This window comes from Mus pahari, chromosome 6 (genome assembly GCF_900095145.1).
Source record: "Mus pahari chromosome 6, PAHARI_EIJ_v1.1, whole genome shotgun sequence".
Lineage (NCBI taxonomy): Eukaryota > Metazoa > Chordata > Mammalia > Rodentia > Muridae > Mus > Mus pahari.
The window spans coordinates 79,210,637-79,230,157 of NC_034595.1; the positions used below are offsets into that span (position 1 = coordinate 79,210,637).

A 19,521-nucleotide genomic window follows, 5' to 3' on the forward strand; every position below is an offset into this window, starting at 1 on the left:
AGCCCCACCAGCTGTGTTCAAACACACGCAGGAACCTATGGGGAGCATTTCATAGTCTAGGGGAGCCCAGAACCCAGAGCTGGTGTCTGATGGGACTATGGATGAGGCACCCTGGTAGGGAGTTACCTCATCAGCACGAAGAAGGAGATAACAATTTTAGTCTTTTTAAATAACTACTCATTTCTGTTATGGACACTAGAACAATATGGTAAAAAGATGAGAGTACAAAGCGTTTTGTAATCAAACAGCATTCCGATGGTGGTGAAGTGTCATTAGTGTTTGGAACGTGTCAACCTGTTCATCTAGCCACCTTGGGAAGACATCAAGTCTCTGAGACAGCTGTGAGGAAAGACTTTCTGATAAAAATGGGATAACTGCATGGTCTCGACTTTGTTTTTTACTTTTGGAAATTGTACTTAATTTCAACAGATGGAGAAAATTAAGGAAAAATTGAAGGCATCATTAAGCTTTGCATAAATAGGACCTAGTTTCTAAAATATACCTATAAGCCAAGAGGCAAGTTTGATGAACTCATTAAGACGCTATAGCCATTATCATCATCCACCATCACCATCGCCATCGCCATCGCCATCACCATCATCATTCCTTTGAGGCAGGGTCACTCTTTCACTTGGCCCCAGCACTGGGATTGCAGGTAGATTTGAACTCAGCCCCCATGCTTTCTTGGAATGCTCTTTATACCAACTCAGCCATCTCCTTAGCCCTATTTTCATTATTTTATGATGATGATTTCTGCAACATTAATTATTATTTTGAAAGATGATCTGCTCATTAACTTCTTTATTACTTTCACTTGTGTGCGTTTTCAGACAGGCTCTCATCACGTACTTTTGATTGACCTAGATTTTATTAAGTAGCCCAGGCTGACCTTGAACTCACCGAGATCCACCTGCCTCTGGCTCCCATGTGCTAGAATTTAAGGTGTGTGCCCATGCTTACCCTTATTTCATTGGCTCATATGTGGGTACGAGTATGTGGGTACGTATGTACCATGGCACATCTATGGGCGTCAAGAGGACACTTGCGAATCAGTTTTTCTCATCTTCTGCCACGTGAGACCCAGGGGACAAAGTTGGGTCATCAGGCATGGTAGCAGCCACTGAGCCACTGTCCTGTGCAGCTGTCCTCTTCGTGTGGAATCTTAGCTCCATATTCAATAAGGCTGACCACTCAGCATCCACCTTTTTGTTATGTATTTTGTATTCAAGAGTTCTGCATTTTGATTGATCTCTGGTTCTACTGAAGTTCACTGTCTCTTGGGTGTTGTAGTCTCAAAATCTGTACATGCCTGGGAGTGTCTGCCTGTTGTCTACATACTTAAATGACAATTCCAGCAAGGAGGCTGCGGTTCTTTGGCTGTAACTCTCTCCGAGCTTGCGCAGATTGATCGGAGCGAGGCCTGCCAGCATTATTTCTCTCCTGTTTATCTTGGGTTTTCTGCCTGCATGCCTGGATGATTTGTTCTTTCCCTCTTGAGGTTCAGGACCTTCAGAAGGGTATAGCTCGAAGGTTATGGCTATATATAAGATGTTTGGAGATCTCCTGGGCCCCTTGGATCTCGAGATTCAGCATTCTCTATTTCCGGGATGTTTTCATTGATTATATCTTCCTATATTTTTTCCTCTATGGATGTCAATACTCCCTGTCTGTGCTCCTCATTATCACTGTATCCATAGCTTTGATCTTCTCTATTTACTTATTTAATTTCCTCAAGCTTGCCGACAATGCCCAGGTTCTGGCTAGAGTATATGGGTTTGCCTGATTGATCCCCCACCCCTATCCTCCTCGACCCTCTTCCCTCCTTTCCTCTTCTCCCTCCTCCTTGCTCTCTTTCTCCTCCTCTGTGCTGTCTCTTCCTTCAGTCACTTTCCTGGTTGACTTCTTCTTCCCCTGCTCTGTCAGTCCACCTGTTGCTCTTCCTTAAAGGTTCTTTGATAACCTGATACTATTTTTTTTTCAGTAAATGATTTTAAAAGTGATTGGCTATATCATTAAGACTAGAGAATCCTGGTATTTTTTAAAAGTCATCTATTTCTTTTGATCCCTCTCCCCCCTCCCTCCCTACACCCTCCCTCCTTGAATCAGCTGTTTATTGAGGAAAAAGCAGCAGCCGTTGGGTTGTAGAACAAAGAGCTGAGCAGGTCCGCTCTGCAGGCCAGGTTGTGCAGGTCAGGGTAGGTTTGGGGGTGCAGCTACCCTGTCTTGAACCCTGTTTTTGCTTCCTTGGTTACAGAGCTGCTCTGTGGCTTGGAGTGCACACTCTCCATCCACTGCCTGCCCCTGCAACTTCCCTGGGTCAGTGACTGGCCCAGAGCAGTTGATGGAGGGGAGGGCATCATAGCCTCTCCCGACTGCTCACCTTTAAAACACTCTTTTAACGATTTATTATTACTATATGTTTATGGGTGTTTTGCCTTTCTGCATGGCTACACACTATATGAAGTGCCCGTGGAGGACAGAAGAGGGCCTCAGATCCCCTGGCTCTGGAGTTACAGGTGGTTGTGGGCAACCAAGTGGGTGCTGGGAATTGAACCCAGGTCCTCTGCTGAGACATCTCCCCAATTCCCTCCTCACCTTTTGATGGTGTGAGGTCTCCCTCTGAGGTTCCCGTTTATCTATGGCTGCCATGTTTCTACTTCCTGAGACTCTTACTGAAAGTCCACAGAAGACCTTCAGAGTATAGTAGTGAAACCTGGGTTTGCTGATGTCTGAGCATGTGAGTGGAGACTTACACTGTATTTGTTCTCTCTACTTTGTGGTCCATCACATATCCTCCTTCACACATCCTCCTTCACACATCCTCCTTCACAAATTCTCCTTCCACATCCTCCTTCAGATGTACATCACATGTCCTCCTTCACATGTCCTCCTTCACATGTCCATCAGGGTTACTGGGACCCTGAACAGAGCTAGACCTCGAAGTGACAGCGTTGAAACCATCTCAGCCATTGGTGTGCCTCTCCATCCTTCACATGTCCTCCTTTGCTTGTTCATCACATGCCCATCCTCCTTCACATGTCCTCCTTCACATATCCTCCTTCACACATCCTCCTTTGATCCCTGATTTGTTCTTATTGTTTCTTTTCCCCTTAGGCCTCAAGGGAAACAAAAAGTGTAAATGTCTTTATTTGACATTTTAAAAGAGAAGTTGTTCCCATATCACTGCTGTCCAATGGTTACATAGAATTCCATAATGCCTATGTAACAACAAACAGCATTTACCAACATTATTCTCTTGTCCCCTCCCCTACGTCTACGTCTTCCGCTGAGCTCAGCTTTACACATGCTAGGCAGGTCACCTACTCAGCCATCTTTCCCACATTTTATTGTGAGGTAGGTAGGTCCTTTCTTAGTTGCCTCAGCTGACCTAAAGTTGCCCCCTGCCTCGGCCTCCTATGTAGCTGGGATTACAGGCATGTTCTACAAAGACCCAGCTTCTCCTGAAAACCATTTATTGTATCTCTTTTTCTTCTACTCATCTTTGTCTTCATCTTCTTCTGGTTTTTTTTTTCCTAACTGTAAACCAACTGGGCTGTATGAGTATCTTTGGATGTCTGTCCAGTTGCCTTAAGCAAGTTTAAGGATCTAGGAGGAAGCCTCAGGGAGGTTAAAAATATTCTTCCAGTGTCTTCAAGGCTCTTGTTACTGGGACCCTGAACAGAGCTAGACATCCTGAACAGAGCTAGACATCGAAGTGACAGCATTGAAACCATCTCAGCCATTGGTGTGCCTCTCCATCCATCACAGGAAAGACCCTCCCCACTGCTAAACCCCTCTAATTTGCTTCCTTCCTTGGCTTCTCATTCTTGTAGTCTCAGCCCCTGTTCTCAGAGGGATTATCCGTAAGAGGATTTCTCTGTAGCTTTTCTCCTGAAGTCATACAAAAGGACTCACATAAGTCTTGGCTTATAGGGACTTAATGGGCTCTTAGGGGAAACTGTAACATCTGGGGTCAGCAGTAGCCAGAGGCAGCATCATAGAGGCTGGGTGCTGGGTAGGGCCTTCCAAAGCCCCTTCTTCAATGTGCTCATAAGTCAGACTCCAGGCTGTGCATGACATCTGTAAATTTCTTAAATCGTGGACCAACTCGTTGGAAGCCCACCCCCATAAATGACTAATAATCGAATGCCTCACCTTTACGTGTAGATAGATTCATGGACATGTGACCTATGCTGTGTGTCACAACTCTCCAAGACTAGTTCAGTGGTCTCTTCTGGTGCTTTTTAAGTTCTTCATGCTTGAACAAGGGCTTCTGCATTTTCATTTTATATTAGATAGCTATTGTATAGCTGTTCTTCCAAGTGCTTGTCATAGCCCTGAATTCCTTCACCTGGGCCAGCAGAGGCTACCAGACAGAGGGTCAGAGAAGTAGATCTGAACTGTCCTCCTTAGGAGGGGTCTATAGCCCACAGGCTGGAGTCAGGACAGCCTAGAAAAGGCACAACAGCAAGGCTGGATAGTGCAGGGATATAGATGGAGGGCCACCTGGACCTGTTAACTGTCTTCTGGACATGTGGCCACAACTGGTCACACTAAAACTGGCCATTTTGCATGCAGATGAGCTGGGGCTCCTGAGCTGCACCTCAGGGGCCCATGGCATGTGTCTCCTACCTTCCTGGGTTGCAGCTGAGCCATGGACACTGCTAGAAATGCAAATGTCTTTTGGGTCGTCACTCAATTTTCTCCCCATCTCCTGTCACATAGCCAAAGCAAAGGAATCCCATCCAGATGTTTGTGCAGCCACGCCCCAGCCTGCCGTCCTAACCACCATGGCTGTCTAGCCTCCCTTTTCCTTCCACTCTCCATTTTGCTTTTCTTTCTTCTGTTTTATTAGCTATACACAAAAAAAGATTTTTATTACTCAAATGAGCTCCCAGCACGTCTGCTAATACACTCCTAATGGGTTTTAAGACTTAAAAGCAGCAGCATGGATCACCATTTGCCTGCTCAGCAAGAATTTGCCTGGTAGGAGGCAGGACATGGGAGGGGGGCAGGCAGGGGACAGGAGCCACCTCCGTTGGCCATCCCCACCATACAAATGAGCTGGGATGCGGTCCCAACATATTAAACGGATCAGAGCAGCTTCTCGTTCACATGTGCAAATTAGATTAATCAACCTAGACTCAGAGAGGGAATAATAATGCCCTTACTAAGGACATATTGGGGCCCATGGGGATCGGAGGGAAGCTTATCTGAGTTGGGAATCATCTTTGAGTGACAGGCCATGGCCTGGCTTCCCTCAAGGGGTCTAAACCTGCAGATGGTAGCTCTCCAAGGTTTTCCCGCTAGGATTGGCCAGCTCTCTCAGCTTCCAGGGCAAGGATAAATAAGGAAAGCTAGCTGGGGTCTGCTCATGGGTCTCTGGTACTTAGGATCAAGCCCTCCTCCCAGGCCAGACTTCAGAGAGACACACAGTATGGGCAGAGGCTTCAAAACACAGACCCTGGCACCATTGCTCAACAACTGTGTAACCTTGGGGAAGTGATTGGAAATTTGGTGTTTGTGCAGATGATGGCTCCTACAAAGGTGTTTCTGTGGAACCTGTGAGGTGGTAACTGCAGGGTGCCCTGTTGGATGCCCAGATGCTACCAGTACCTCCCTCCCTGCCATCCCTGACTCCTCCCTCCTTCCTTCTTCACCTTCTCTCTTCCTCCCTCCATCCTCCCCCCCTCCAGACCCTCTCTCATCCCCTCTCCTTCCCCCCTTTCCTCTCATCTTTCCTCTTCCCTTTCCTAGGCTCCTTTTCCTTTCCTGGGTCACAGAATCAATTTCAGTGTTCCTCATCAAGTTCCATTAAATTGCTCCCACAACATCTCTAATTTGACGTTCCAGAAGACAAACACAAGCCTGTCTCACATGGAGATGGTCCTTTAGGGGCTCCCGTTCCCTTTCCTAAAGAGCGAGCCCCAGTGGGATGATGCTTTCCTTCTATACTTTTAAACTCTCAGGTCCTCCTCCTGGGACTTGGCTCAGCCTTCATGTCTCCCAGTACCCATCAGCCCCAGGATGACCAGGTTCTGCAGCCAAGACATTCTGTCTGTTCTCAGCATGCCGCACTCTGACAGCTGACAGACACAGAGTCTGTACACCTGTGCCAGGGCCTGTGGGCAGAGAGGTTTTCATGGAAGAGCCAGGCAACAGGACTCCAAGCTCCACAGAACATGGCTTCTTGTCACCCCTCAGCACTTCCCCATCCCTGTGTGTGTGTCCCAGATGGAGACAGGTTGAAAGGGTGGCAAGGAGAGCCAAGGGTGTATGTGAGGGAGGGTGGCAGATACATATGTGCTGATGACCAGATTTATTTCTGTTTCCCATCCTGTGGAATTTTGTTCGTGTCTTCTGTTTATCTTCCTGGGTCATTTGGATGCATTTTCCTTTTGCAGTAACATGCAGAGACTCTCTGAATCCCATTAGGGCATCCATTGTTGGGTATATTTTCTTCCTGTTGGATGTTCATTCTTAAGTTGTCAATCATGATTTTCACCACATCACTCCAACTGACCTCCCTGAGGGAAGTGCATCTCCTCGGGTATCTTTGTATATGGGTCTATAGATGTGGTTGGGGTCAATCCTTGGGTACCACCTGCCTGGTGCACCATAACAGGAAAATGTAGATGTGCCTCTGCTGCAGGTTACTAAGTATGAACCCATGTGGACTTTGCAATTCCTAAAGTAAGGCTTTTCCTCGTTGCAAGAAGTGATTTTCTTTCCCTGGGTGAAAAACGAGTAGAGATATAATCAGGCCCTGTTGAGATTGGAAACTGACTTTGAATAAAATCGTTAGTGGATAGTTCAGGACGGGCAGGGGCAACTAGCAAGACAGTTGTATGGTCTCTGCTTCCTCAGAGTCAAGCTGGACTTAAGAGCTCTTGTGGCTGCCAAGGATCCTCACAGACCTTTTGATCAGGAGGCCAGTCAGAGAGCCAGAATCCCCCTAGGCAGGAGGCCAGGCAGGCAGTGGTTCCTGGTCCACTGTTGAGCTGGAAAGAAGTAGAGTCCAAAGGTTTGATGGCCCAGAACACAGCCCTGAAGCCACCAGACCCTGCCTGAAGCAACCTCCTGGCAGTGTGTTGGAGACCATACACACTCTTGCCATTGCGAGTGTAAATGGATGGTTCTAACTGGGATAAAAGCAGACTCACACGTGATTGCAATGTGGGGTAGTTCTCTTGAAAGAGGCCAGAAGAGCACAGCCTACCATGATCCGCGTGGGAATCTGCTTGGATGATTCTTGGAGAATTCTTTTCTTTATCAATGAGACATGCATTCGATGATGCCTCTTGGGTGTGGGACTGGGGGCACTTCATGAAAATATTTTCTAGTTCTGTTAAAGCAGCTGGTCTGTGAATAAAGCCGATGAGATTAGACTTCCAAGTCCATTTCCAAGTGGAAACGACTTCAGGGAAGGGCTCCAGGGTGGCAGGAATCTAAACTAACTGCGAACTAAATTTTGTTCCTTGAGTGAATATTGAGGAATATCTACCGTGTGTTAGGAACTTGGTTGGAATCTGGAAATAAAGTGGAAAAACAAAACAAAACAAAACAAGAGCAGGTGCTGTCCTTCCCTTGCTCTTTAAAGGAGTAAATTTCCTTATAGAATCTATAAAGGCATGTTATGTTCAACTGTAAATAGGGTCAGGGAGGAGCTCTCCAAGGTGCCTTGAGTGTGGCATTGGGAGAGCCAGCCTGGTGGAAGGTGGTGGATTCTGAGCCAACCCTGAAGATTGGGGCCCACCAAGGGAACAAAGGAAGCAGTGAACTGCAGCCTCCGTACTCCCTGTCAGCACCCCATCACCCTGCTCTACAGTACAACTCTGCTCTGTAGGTTAATGGGGCACTATTTAGTGTACGTCTGAACAGGGGTATTAAGTCTTTCACCCCTTTACATATATCTTCACTATCCCTGCCTTTTCTGGTTATGTCTCCCTTAGTTCCTGCCAAGGAATGCACCAACCCCTTACCCTATCTCACCACTCCCCTCATTCTGGACCCAGAGCCCCTTCATTTCTTCAGCAAAGGCATACAGAGCAGGATGTGTGTTGATGAACCCAATGAGCTAGTGATATTTGTGCTGATGTGACCACGGCACATAAAATAACAACTTGAGGACAGTCACATTTTAAAATACCATTTGTAAGATTTTTGTTGAGAATTACATGCACGGTGTTTCAATCGCATTCCTATCCCTACCCACAGTGCCTCCCAGATTCATCTCTCTGCCCACTCATCTTTGTGTTTCCCTCTCTTTTCTTTCCCTTTCAACCCATCAATCCTAGTTTATATACCCTTGAGTGGGAGGAGCATAACTGGGGGTGTGGTCCACATACTAGGAATCACACCATTAAAGAAAGTTGACTATCCTTCTCCCAGAAGCTATCAATCGCCAACAGCACCTCAGCTAGGGATGGGGATTCCTGGCCCCCTCAAAACCTCCAAGCTATGATTTTGTCAAGCTATGATCATGCCTGAGCTCAGGTCTCAGGCATGGCGCCACAAATGTCCTAAGTCCATACGTACAGCTGCCTTGCTGTGTGCTGAAAATATTTTATTGTAGTCATTTACAGCCTCTGGCTCTTAGACTCTTTCTGTCTCCTCCTTTGCAACGATCCTTGAGGAACCTTGGGAAGAGGGACATAATATAGATGTCTCATTTGGTGATGAGCGCTCTGGAGTCTCTTATTATCTGCACATTGACCGTGTGGATCTCTGTTTTAGTTGCCATCTACCACAGGCAGTTTTTCTGACAAGGGCTGAGAGATGCACTAAGCTATGGATGTAGTATAACTTCATTGGCTGTTTTAAGGCTGTGTCCATCTAGCAGACTAACACTTTTTGGTTCTCCACTGGAGTCTATGACCTATCTAGATACCAGATGTGTAGAGCAGGCCTTAAGATCAATCAGAAAGTGATTGGTTACTCCAGTAACATGCATGGCGCCAGTGCACCAGTGACCATCCTTTGCCAGGCCAGCCTTTATTGTTGCTGTCAGGGTTCAGCTAAGTAAGGTTGATAGTGACTTTTGTCTCCATCAGCAGTGTGGATAGCGCCTTCCAGGACTATGAAAGCTAGCCAGTAGGTTTGAATCTCCAAGGTTAGTTCCAGCTTGATTTTTTTCCATGTTTAATGACTCAAGTAGGTAGGGTCTTCAGCAACAGAGTCTTACCATCTAGTTCAGGAGGATAACTGAAGGCAGTGGCAGTAGCCGGTAATGTTTGGATGCCTATGGAGTCCTACTGGCCAACAACTATTTAAAAAAAAAAAAGTAACCCATTCCTAGCAGTAGGATTTTATTTGTTAACCTGAGGTATCTAGTATTACCCTTCATATGACTCACTGTTTCAGAAGGTTTCATCCCATCATGGCAGGAGAGCGTGGTGGTACATACCAGATGGCATTTACAGGAATGTGTGCTAGAAGTTGGTCATCACATGGACCAAAGGATAAGGTAAGATGGAAGATGGAAAGAGACATTTAAGGACTGGCACCTAGTGACCTACATCCTCTAGCCAGGCCTCACCTCACAAATTTTCCAGAATGTCTCAAAATAGTGTTGGCAACTAGAGACAGAGGAGCATCTAAAACTTAAGCCTGAGAGGGGGCATTAAATATTCAAGATGTGACACCAACCCTCGTGGTTATGAGCTAGACACTGAGGGATTATAGAACTTAGCGGAGTAAGAGGTTATGTTTCCTGGGAGGAACCGCCTTTGAGCCATGCACAGAATGGAGTCTGGATGCAAGAAGTGGGTGGAGGAGGATGGCAAGGTCCCTTGAAGGAGCAGTGCCCACAATTGTTCAGGGACTTAGGGAGCATGGAGCAAGGGAAAGGCAAATTCATGGGGCAGCAGAATGGAAACCTGCAGAGAAGTCTTTCTTCACGTGGCTGGAAGCATTCAAAAACTAGTTGGCACGAAGTTTCGAGTCAGAGTCATGGGAGCGATGTCTTCATAATGGGTGCCACAGTGTGGGTGCGGAGGTCAGAGGAGAGCTTGCTGGAGTCAATATTCTCCTTTCGTTAGGTGGGTTCTGGAGATCAAACTCAGGTCATCAGGCTTGGTGGTGGGCAATTTTACCACCGAACCATCTTGCCAACCCAGGAAGTATTTTTTTAAAAGATGTTCTTTTGTTAGTAAGAGCAAAATGAGATGGCACCTGGAAGAAGCAGAATTAGTGAGGAAAAGAAGTGAATGGATATTGGGTGGGTAGGAGGGCGGGCTCTCCAGAAGAGAAGAGCCAGAGAAAGCATGCGGACTGAGGAAGCCAAATTGTCAAGATGATAAGAGCTTTGAAGAGAGGAAGCAATCAGAGGTAAAGGGAACTGTAGGAAGCAGGGAGGGAAGCCATCGGAGACGGTATTGAGGGCCCAACACAATTATATAAGGCAAACTTTTAAGTGATAAAGAAAAATGTCAAATTTTCAAACAGTACAACCACCTAATAAGTTAGGAATCCCCCCCCACACACACACACACTTTGTCCATTTTTTTTTTCAGTGATGTTGCAGGGAAGGATTCTCAGGGCTCATGGTTTAGTGTGAAGCCCTTTAGATCTCTTTCTCTCCATCTAAGGAGAAATATATTGCAAAAACATCAAGATGAAGATATAGACAGAGGAACACGGGAGAATGCTGATGTTATTTTGCTTGTTCGCAACAATGGGATGATGTGCTGTTCACGTCATGTGTCTCTAGAACTCTCCGTATGTTTGGGGTGTTCTTGGAGCTGTCTGGGTTACTACGTCTCTGTGATGTGAGTTCTCATACTGTATTCTTTGATGGGCATTGAAGAAGCTTCTAGCTGTCTGTGAAGAGATGCGATGGTGGACAGGCAAGCTCATGTTAACACATCTATTAGATGGATGTGGAGGAGAGGAATTGTCTGTGGTAGAGGTTCTCAACCTTCCTAATGCTGTTACCCTTTAATACAGTTACTCATGTTGTGGTGACCCCTACCATAAAGTTATTTCATTGCTACTTCATAACTACTTTGTAATTTGCTGCTGTTGTGAGTTGTAATATAAATATCTGATATGCAGGGTATATGATATGCGACCCTGGTGAAAGGGTAGTTAGACCCCCTAAAGGAGTTGCAACCCATGGGTTGAGAACCGCTAGTCTAAGGGAAACCATTAGGGCTGGAAAGCTGGTGTGGTCAGTAAAGTTAGTGTGTATGTAAAGGGGGTGTGATGACACTCCTATAATCCCAGCTTTGGGGAGGTGGAGACAGGAGGATCACTAGAACTTGCTGGCCAGCCAGCTTATTAGAGTTAGTGAGAGACCTTGCCTCAAAAAGTAAAACAGAGTGATTAAGGAAGCTAGCCATCATTGACCTTTATACTCTATGTGCCCATGTATGTACACACACACATATTTACACATACCTACACATACACACATATGCACACATACACACGCATATACCTACAGCCACCATTTCCAAAGCCATTCTCACTTACCGTCTTTCTCATCACCCAGGCTGGCTCCTTCCTCCCTCCTCCATTCCTGGATTTCATCAGCCTTTTTTTTTTCCCTCTACCAAACTGATTGTCAAATATTGCTTTCTCATTGTTGTTTCAATTTGCATTTTCCTGATTATTAATGAGGTTCCTCTTTTCATATGCTTAGCCTTTGTTTTTGTTTTTGCTTTCAAGTGAGTTACCTGTTCATCTCCCCCGCTCATTTATTCTGTCTGATTATTTGTCTTTTTGTTATTGACTGGAGGCTCTTGGTGTATCTAGTATCACTGTTTCCCCTGCTCTGGACATTATGAGGTGTTCCCCCCTCCTACTCTGTAACTTGTATTTAAACTTTCTTTGAGGCATACTTCAGAGAAGACTGTAAAACACACATTTTAAATATTTGCCCTGGGTTCCTAGGGCTAGAGGAGTTCATTGACTCCCAGAACCCAGTCTGACAAGTTTATCTTTAGTCTGTACAGCGTCGAGGCTGTCTTCCATCTAGAAAGCTATGGAGCTAGAGACATATGAAGGTAAAAGCTCAGTCCTGTATGGCTACAGAGCTGGCGGCGGCGGTGGTGGTATTGTGGTGGTGGTGGTGATGGTGGTGGTGGTGGTGGTGATGGTGGTGATGGTGGTGGTGATGGTGGTGGTGGTGGTGGTAGTGGTGATGGTGGTGGTGATGGTGATGGTGGTATTGATGGTGGTGATGGTTATGGTGGTAGTGGTGGTATTGGTGGTGGTGGTGGTGGTGATGTTGGTGGTTATGGTGGTCATGGTGGTGGTGGTTGTGTGGACCTGTGGTGGTAGCTCTTGCTGGGTTCCACACCTGCTCTTCTTTGTTCTGCTCTTCCATGTAGATGACACTGAAAGACTTGCCAAGTTCACCTAGGAGATATTCTATAAAGAAGGTGGTTCCTGATGTTCTCTGGAACCCTAACAATTTGAGGATAGTGGCCCAGGGGACACCTGGAATGGGATTGTCAGATTTCCCAAATCGATATGGAGAACACTTAGATGAGTTTGAAGTTCAAATAGATGATGAATACTCATTAGTTCTAAGTGTGTCCCGTATGATATTCCAGTATAATTTTGCCCCCTCAACACTTACTGATACTAAACAACGGTACATTGTAGAACTGAAATCCTGTGTTTATTTAGCAAGCCCAGTGGGACAAGACAGAGATACTGGGTGGGCTCAGATCAGCTCAGCCCTGGCTTATTAAAATGGTTACCCCATTAAATGCCCATGCCTTTAGAATTTAGGAGGTATGGTGCAGAAACCAAGGGACTTGGCAGAGCTCGGGTATAGATTGTTGTTGGAGGGTAGTAGCCATGTAGGGTGAGTGCTCTGAGAGGGAGGAGATCAACCCACTTCCTGCCCCTCCCCACAGTGAGGAAGGACATGCGGGAACACTGGCCAGGATGCAGAGGCAGTCCCACGGGGAAAGTGGTGTGCGGGGCTGGAAGGCAAGAGAGTAATGTGTGTTTCCTTCAACACTCTCATCACCTTAAATGGAGTGAATCCACATTAATTCAGATTAAATAACTATTTAATTGGCTCTGACTCCATTCCCAGGAGTGAATTCACGGCTCATGTATGGATCCTTAGGCCTCTGATTGCTGTGTATCTGTTGCTTCTATCCACGCTATCATTTTGTTGGATACTTAAATTTTTCATTGCCTTATTGAGATATCATTAATATGCACCGTGTGTGTGTGTGTGTGTGTGTGTGTGTGTGTGTGTGTGTGTGTGTGCATGCATTGTGCATTTAGAGACTACAGGTCAAAGTCTTTCCCTTATTACTTTCCACCTTCGTTTTTGAAGCAAGGTCTCTCACTGAGCCTGAAGCTCACTGAATCAGCAAGATTAGCTGAGCAGCATACCCCAGATCTTCCTGTGGCCACCTATGCCCTGCCAGCCCGCACACACACACCCCACCCCAACTTCCAGCACTGGTGTTACAGGCATATGCTGCTGTGCCTGCTTTTGACACAGGTGCTGGGAATCTGAACTGGGGTCCTCAAGCTTGCACAGCAATCGGAACCTCTCCCCAGCTCTGAAATGCACTGTTCTTAAGGGTTGCAATTTGAGACGCTGACAAGCTAATGCATTCACTTAGAAATCAACACAGGTACCTCCGTCACCTTCAGATATCCTCTCTGCCCTTTTTAAAATCCTTCACCCCATCCCCTTACCTCCAGCCTGAGGCAACTCAGTTCATATTTGATTTGTCTCTTGTACAATTTCCTATAATAGAGCAACACACTATGATCATACAGGATCCACTTTCCTGGCCTGGCTCCTTCTGGTATCAGGATTTTGAGATTCCTCCATGTACTTAATCTGTAGTTCATTCCTTTCTACCAATGAGGGAGAGCCACTTAGCCCAGAACTTGAAACAATGCAAATTTCCATCAACAGGTGACTAGATTCTCTATGGCCTATCCTGTTTTCTTATTTAATTTTTTTTTTTTTTTACTTTTTCACTTTACTTCCTGCTCACTATCCCCCCTCTGAGTCACACTCTCCCTCAGCCCTCCCGCATTCCCCTCCCCTTCTCCTTTGAGCACTTGGGTCCCCCCTTTGTATCCTTCCACCCTGGCACTTCAAGTCTCTTTGAGGCTAGGCTCATTCTCTCCCACTGAGGCCAGACAAGGCAGTCCAGCTAGAAGGGTACAATGTATGTCCCAAACACAGGCAGCAGCTTTTGGGACAGTCCCCACTCCAGTTCTTCAGGACCCACATGAAGACCAAGCTGCACATATGCAGTATATGTGCAGGGAGGTATGACCTATTCTAAATAAATGCTCTATTGAAGGAACGTTTGGTTCTTAGCATGAAAATTTGTGTAAATAGCTAGAAATGAGATTATGAAATAGATTGTGTGTTGTGTATGTTGAACTTCATCGATTTTAAAAAGCACCTGCTTAAATATTTTCCAAAGTGTTTACACCATTTTATGCTCTCACTGGCAATGTGCAATGTATATATCTTTTCAAATCCTGCTCTCCCCAGGCTTTTGAGTTTTAATCATCCATACCTGGGAGTGGAATGTTTCATCATGGTTTTAATTTGCAGTCCCTGATGGCCAGTGGTGGTAGACATCTTTTCACAACCATTTGGATGTATCAGTTTGAGTTTTCTGGTATTTGTTTTCTTAATAGCTGTGTGATTATATACATGTATCTTATTTATATTTAACTGTGTACCTGTGTGTTTGGGTGAGAGAGGATAGACAGAATGGGAGATGGGGGAAGGAGAGAGAAGAGAGATAGGGAGAGAGAGAAGAGGCAGGGGCAGGGGCAGGGGCAGGGGCAGGGGCAGAGGCAAAGGGAGAGATTGGCTGTTTGATTTGTGCCTGTCTGAAGTTGTGAGCAAAGTCTCCTATTTCCTCTAGAAGTGGCATATTTTATCTTATGCATACATTTGAGCCTAAGACGTATTTTGAGTTCATATTTTTATAAGAGTCATGGGTCAAGGGGGTCACCCCCCTCCCAGGGGATATGCAATTTTTCCAGTTCCACTTATAGAAACAACTACTGGGTCAAGTTGTGGCTAAGATGCAACATGGCTGACTTCCTGTCAGCCCTTTTACTCCTTTTCAATCTTTGTTTGCAACTAACATAGATTGTTGAATTTCTGCCATGTGTTAGGCATGGATTCAAATGCTGAGTCTCAACTAGAACTGAGGAAGGAGTTCCTGTTATCCTGGACGCCAAGGTCTAGATTCAGGAGACAATTTACTGAAAGATTTATAGGTACAATAGACTACTATTCAGCCCTCAGAAAAAGCAAACTTTGCCATGTGCTTGCCCATCTGTAGCACACATGGGCCTGGAAGGCACTGTGTTAAGTGAAATAAACCAGGCACAGGAAGACAGACAGTGTACGTTCTTGCTAAGGTGTGGGATGGAAAAGACTAAATTTAGATGCTCGGAATGGTGGTCTCCAGAGGCTGGGGGCTGCAACAGATAGGTGTTGAGAGATGAGAAAAACAGAACAACAAAAATGTAGCCGTAAGAATAAAGCAGGTGGGTGTTAAGGCAAGATAAGACAAGGTTAGGATTAGCAGTGGGGCACGCTGGGCTGAGATGCCAAGAGAGGGGTTTCCAAGAAGACAGCCACTGGGACATAGCTTGGTCTTAGCTTTCTGTAGATGTGCAAAAACGCTGCCCCCCCCCCAGACTCTCCATGTCCAGCTTGGCTTCTCTGAAGGGTTCACTATTATGGCTGGCATGCCCTTGTTGAGCCCATGATGGTGTCAGTAGTCCCCCATCACAGTCCCTTCTGTGTCCTGATGCTCTGGCCACTGCTTACACTGCACCTTGGTTGCAGGTGGTTGGGAATGACTTCAGCAGAGCTGACTCCATCATTCATTTCTTCAATTCAGAGCACATTTAAGTGTCCTTGGCATAGCGCTGGACCCCGGGCAGGCAGGGATGAACGCACAGATAGGTCTAGTTATTGCTTCCAGGATGCAGGTGTTAAGAGGAGATTTACATGCACTTGGGGCATGAGGTTGTGGCTCTGCAGGAAGTACCTCAAAACAGCTCTTACTAGTATATGGCTGCTGGGTTAGGTGCTTTCTTCCCAGGGTTGTAGGACAAGTCAGACGGAATCTAGGAAACTTCTGCAGCAGCCAAGCTGAAAAGGGATGCAGATGTGAATTCAGTTAGCAGACAACTGCCAGGAGAGTAGAGACCCTGGGTTTCTGACTTGAGCAAAGGGGAGCGCTGGCGCCATTCATTTCTGTAGAGGACACGGGATCAACAGGGTTGAATGAATGGAGACCATGATGAAGGGGCCACTGGGGAGCATGGTAGAGGGAAGGAGACCCAGGTAGAAATATCTAGTACTGTGTTGTACTTAAAGGCCTTTGTCCACGAAAAAGGTGTCGGCTGCATTCCAGGCCTTGAGATCATCCACTGAGGCTGTAATGGACACCAGAGGGGAGATTAGCTACATTAGGGAGGTATCGAAATGAATGTTTTCTCTGTTCCAGACTCCTTTCCAAAGGTTCAGCCTGTTAGTTAAGATGTTGGATTCCAGTGGCCACTTCCTTGGGTTCAAATTTCAGAATTACTTCTTCACAGAGTAACCTCGGGCAAGCCACATCACCTCGATTTCTGCTTTATTTATAAAATGTAGGGGTAATACATTTACCTGTGGTGTACTATGAGGGAAACAAGGGAAACATTACTTGTTGCAAGCATTCTGCTTAGTGTGCTATTACACACGTAGTGTGTCATTGCTGTATGGTCAATGAACGGAGGCTAATTATATTATCTTTTTTTTTTTTTTTTTAATCCTGATAAAACAGTAGCATCGTTATCCATTTTACAGATGAGAGAATGGCCAAGAGCCATGGAATCAGACAGTGGAACCATTAGGACTTGAGCCCAGGACCCTGCGCCTGCAGAGTCCACCATGCAGGGGTGTCTTCCTTGTGGACAAAGCCCCCTGCATTACTGAGCTCTTGACTGACACCCCTCTGCACAGAGGTCATCCAACGCTTTCCTGGGCCTCCATCACAACTGTGCTTCCTTCCAATCAGCATCAGCTCTTTTATACCTCAAGCCTGGGAACAGGGGACCTTACAGACAAGCTCACAGGCCTTCCCCACAGGGGATACTGCCTTGCCTAGACCCTATGGGTGTTTTTGTCCTTTATAATCAGATCCTTCCTCTCCCAGGAATCCCTCCCTAGAATCTCCTGCCCAGGATGCCCCTGTTCTGAACATCCCCAGCTATCTGATCGTGAGCATTTGAGGGGAGAGATGCTCCTGCCCCAGCTTATGTGCCAACTTAGAATCTGGTGGTGCCTGTTCCCTACCTGGCCAGGGCAGAGGGAAGGAGGCTTTGCACAGAGACTGACGGGAGTCTATTAACCATGCTCAGTGTCCTGTGTTATGCTCCGGGTGTCCCATTTGGAGAAGAGAGCTGGACAGAGCCCTGGCCAAGAGAGCATAGAGGCTTGGGGCTGGAGCCAGGAGTGCAGACTTGCAGGAGGGAAGGCTATTAGCAAATAAACTGCAGACAGAGGCAGACACTGTGACAGGAGCCTGATTAAGGAATAGGCTGGCCGTCCAGAGGAAAGCACCAAGAGCAGACAGAGCTAGACATGAAGCCTGGCGCTGCTTACCACCTCATCACAAAGTACTGGGCCTCTCTGGCCCTTGGTCCCCTGTGCAGTAGCATGCATGACATTGGCGGTTCCTCCCAGGGTTGTTTGAGGACTCCTGCTGTGCTAGTGCTGTTCTGTATGGACTGCCTTCTCTCAGAGGGTGGAGTCCTGCCGAGGGCACACCTGACACAGCATTGAGAGGTGAGGAAGACCATGGGGTTGTGGACTGAATGCGCAGAGTGTGAGCCTTGTGTCCAGACACTGCAGTTGAACAGAGGCTTCCAGGACTGAGCCAATAGTGGGCAGAAGTGGGAACTAGATGATGCCAGTTGTGGATTAGGTCTTGAGTTGGATTATGGAGGCACCAAGGCAAAGGAAGAACACCTCTGCCCATGTGGAACTCTAGGCAATGGTGCAGCTGGTCCTTGTCATGAAAGAGTTCCAGCCTGAGCAGTGTGCTCAAGGGCAGAGACAGCGAACAGCTCATACAGGAAGAGTTGATGGTGTTTGTGTTCCCAAGAGCCTAGGATTAGACTATGGTGTGTGTTGTGAAGGATGCGGGCTCCCTGCGTGCACTGTTAGATTGGAAGAGAGCGCATCTTGGTTGGTCCCAGCAAGACTAAGCTAGGCAGTGGCCTGAGGACCTTGGCCTCCATGGAGAGAAACACAAAGACACTGATCCACTGGGAGGGTGCTCTCGAACCCAGTTGATTCTCCTGAAATATGAAAGTATCGCTTTTTTTTTTTCTGTCCAACGCCCAGAGAGGACAAATGACTTACCTAGTGACACACAGTGAGCAGATAGTACCCAGAGCTGTCCCTTGGGTCTTTGGCTCTTCCTCTTGCACTCCCCTCCCCTCCACCTGTCAGCCAGTGTGCCTTCCCAACAGATGAGGCTCTTCCTCCCAGCCGCCAAGGCCTGCCTCCCTTCAGAGGAGCTGAGGCTGCCTCAGGCCCTGGCCCAAATCAGTCCCTCCTGTCCTCCCCCACTGCCAGAGCACTAACTGGCACCCCTGGCATTGTGGACTCCAGTGTGTGAGAGCAAATGCTCACAGCCTCTCTCACGCTCCCTCACATCCCTCAACCCCTGAAAGCCTGGCTCTAGGCTGTCTTCCCAGGGAGGGGTGGGATGGATGGGGAAGGCAGGCTGCCTAGAGCTCTGAGCACCCATGGAGAGAGAGTGGCAGCCAACCCCCTGGTCCCTTCCGACAGGAGCCGCCAAGCAGCCTTCCCTCTATCTCTAGCCTTGGCATTTGGCTACAGGGTGGATTCGGTTTGAAAATGATGGATTCGGAGAGCAGTGAGGGCTCTCGCGGCAGACTCCTGTCTTTGTCCAAGCTGTCTTGTTTCCACTGACGGGTTCTATAATAAGCAAACGGAACACATTGGTGTGTCTGCAGCACTGGTAATATTAGCGTCCTCCGCCTTTTGCACGGGGCTTCCGCTCATGAGTTCTTTCGAGAGTTTGTTTCTTTCAAAAAACTTAAGGCCAAGGGATGTGGCTTGGGTGGTAGGGCGCTTGCCAAGCATGCGGGGAGCACTGGGTTCAGTCCCAGGGCAGCATGGAAGTGGTGGTGTGCACCTGCGATCTTAGCATGAGGCAGGAGGATCACTTCAGCATCATCCCGAGAAAGACACCCGAGACTCTGTCTTAAAGGTGAAAAGGTTTGGTCCTCCAAAATTCCAACACCACGTCCTTGCTTGTTCCCACCATGGTCTAAGGACTCAAAGCTCTGGTGTGGACTAAGGCTGCATAGAAATACCAACCTCAGAATTGACCCACAGTAAGGATGTCAGCACCCCCACTTACGGATCCCTGGTGACTTAACACTGCCATAGAATCCTGGCTTTCATCTGAAGGAGCACCATAGTGGGGTGGTGGTAGGGTGGTGGGGTGGTGGGGTGGAGGGGTGGTGGGG

The 19,521-nt window shown here is 47.1% G+C and overlaps 1 protein-coding gene and 1 long non-coding RNA gene across 5 annotated transcripts in view; one reads left to right on the forward strand and one right to left on the reverse strand.

The window, feature by feature from the left end:
• The window catches only part of Csmd2 (CUB and Sushi multiple domains 2), a 553,245-nt gene that overhangs the window by 145,822 nt on the left and 387,902 nt on the right, over nucleotides 1–19,521 (forward strand). The window lies entirely within an intron of this gene.
• The window catches only part of LOC110322807, a 32,916-nt gene that overhangs the window by 2,799 nt on the left and 10,596 nt on the right, over nucleotides 1–19,521 (reverse strand). The window contains exon 3 of the long non-coding RNA XR_002380601.1: nucleotides 4,633–4,714. This is a non-coding gene — a long non-coding RNA (uncharacterized LOC110322807). The remainder of the gene's footprint in view (nucleotides 1–4,632; nucleotides 4,715–19,521) is intronic.